This window comes from Panthera onca, chromosome D1, assembly GCF_046562875.1.
Source record: "Panthera onca isolate mPanOnc1 chromosome D1, mPanOnc1 haplotype 2, whole genome shotgun sequence".
Taxonomy (NCBI): domain Eukaryota; kingdom Metazoa; phylum Chordata; class Mammalia; order Carnivora; family Felidae; genus Panthera; species Panthera onca.
Genome location: NC_138348.1, coordinates 105,516,119 through 105,518,564, shown reverse-complemented (window position 1 = coordinate 105,518,564; position 2,446 = coordinate 105,516,119).

Below are 2,446 nucleotides of genomic sequence, written 5' to 3'. Positions count from 1 at the left end.
GGGATTTTACCAGTTATTGAAAGCTTGCGTCTGTTTTACTTGGTGGCTCCTACTGTGTTTGGCATTACACGATCATCTCTCCCATCTTACACTTCTCTAACTCCCATGTATCTTGTTCTCATCTGAAGGGTATATCCGGAACTGCCAGATTCGATTCTGTATTATGAATATCAGATAAACAAGAAACAGGGGCTTCACATGCCCCAACTTGAGACCATTAGTAAAAACCATAAGGACATGGGGATGAAAGGGCCTTCCTGAAAACCTTAAAGTGTTCTTGCTGTAAAAAATACATATAAATAAAAAGTCTTCTTGCTGTAAAAAATACATATAAATAAAAATAAAATCCATTTTCAAAAATTTAGTTTACTCAGTTTCTGGAACATGTCCGAAGTCAGAAATTAATTATGTCTAGTTCTGTAAATAGCTGGCTTAACATTGAGCGATTTAATACACATGCACGTAATCCCATTGCCAACCTCCCTCACTTTCAAAGGCACATACTGGAAAAGAGAGGGTTAGGTATTTGATTCGTCCCTTCTGTGGTGCCTAACTGGCAGTCTTAACTCAGGGTTGTACGCTGTGCTCCGTGCTCAGCCGAAGCTCCCTGCTCTATTAAGGACCACCACTCACTTCGCTCTTGGCCCCCACCTGCCACTGATGGACATGACCCCCATCAGAGGCGACTCCCACCCAACAGCACCCACAGAAGAGTGGCTGACCCACTGGTCAGAACTCAATCACAGGGACACGCCAAACTGCAAGGGAGACTGGGAAATGGTCTTTAAGTGGGGGACCATCTGCCTCGTTAATATTTAGGACTCTCACTAAAAGAAGTGGACATTGGATACTGGTGGACAACTAGTTGTTTCTGGCACAACACTCTTTGGAGAAAAATGTTTTGAACCAAGGAAGGTAGTCAGGCCTAGAAAAGGGAAATTTAGAAAATGACCAATTGGCAATCCCATCTCAGCACTATCAAGAATAAAAGGTACCCCATCAGGGTGATTGATAGATTTGTCTGCCGGATAGATATATATCTCTTGTAAAGTTGGACATTGCAAGCTGTCAAAGCCTAAACTTTCAAATCATATAACTAACTCCCTTTGTTGTGATTCCATGCTCGCTGAGAAATCTCTTGGCTGGAGGTAGAGTATGTTCTCAACACACTAATGCCAAGATCGGTTTGCTTGACGATAATATTTCTCAATGTGTGTGTGTGTGTGTGTGTATGTATGTATATATATATGGCTAATATATATATATATATATATATATATATATGTATATGTATATAAGTGTGTATATATATCCATCTGTTAGATTGTGTTTGGGCTTGTCAATCTAAGGATGGGACCCTGGACCAAGATAATTTCACCAAGAAAAATTCTTTCAAGTGAGCCAGCCAGCCTTCCCCAGTTGGCAGGGCTCTGCATTACCTGGTGTAATGGTTGGTATTTGCTGCAACAATATAGCAAAGTGATCTGCAACATTTATTACTGCTCACACATCAGCAGGGTAGCTGTGGGGGGGAGGGGCGTTGCTAACTGATCTAGGCTTGGCTCTGGCAGCTCTGCCGGGGAGGTCTGCTTCTCAGGTCTGTTGATTGACTGATGCAGCTTTGTTTGATGGGTCATCTTCTTTGGGATGTACATGGACCAGTGGGATATCTGAGCCAGGTTCCTCTCAGACCGTGGCAGAGAAGCAAAAGAATAAAAACATGCGAGGCCTTTTCCAGTCTAGGCCCAGAAACCTCTGACTTATTCCTTTGGCCAGAGAAGTCACATGTCAAACACAAAGACAAGGGGTAGGGAAATCCACTCAGCCCCTTCAGTAAGAGAAGTGCAAAGTCACACGGTGAAGGGTGTGGACACAGGACCTGTGGAGAATTGGAGTTGCTGTTGTAATCTATCACATTAGGCTGACCACGTACCTTAACGAAGGCAATGTGAACCAAGGGCCAGAGCATCAAAGGGAGAAGTCAGGGCACAATTTAATTATTTGAGCCAACATAACAGCTCCCCTATGTTGTAACAGATGCTGTAATACTGGAAATAAATCCTTTTCAATGGACATTTAAAAACCTGGTATCTGCACACTTACATGTCTGTTTGCCCCGTCAGACCTTCTCGGAACTCTTAAGGTAACCTTTAGTGACACCAGGAGTTCACTGATACTTAGACAAAGGAATTGCCAAAGGCCACACAGACTTTGAGGAAAAGCAGAATATCAGATGCCACCTCGAGTGTTTCTGTTCACGGTAGCAGTCCCCTCCTCATTTTGAGAACCAGGAATTTCTAGAAAGGATGAAGGTTGGATATGAGATCTAATTCAGACATAAAGACTGCTGTAAGTAAGCTTGCCATGAAAGGCCAGTCCTCCTCCTGCTGACCCTTTTTTCTACAGTGGTAGGGCTTCCTTACATTAGCAGCTGAGACTGAAATAG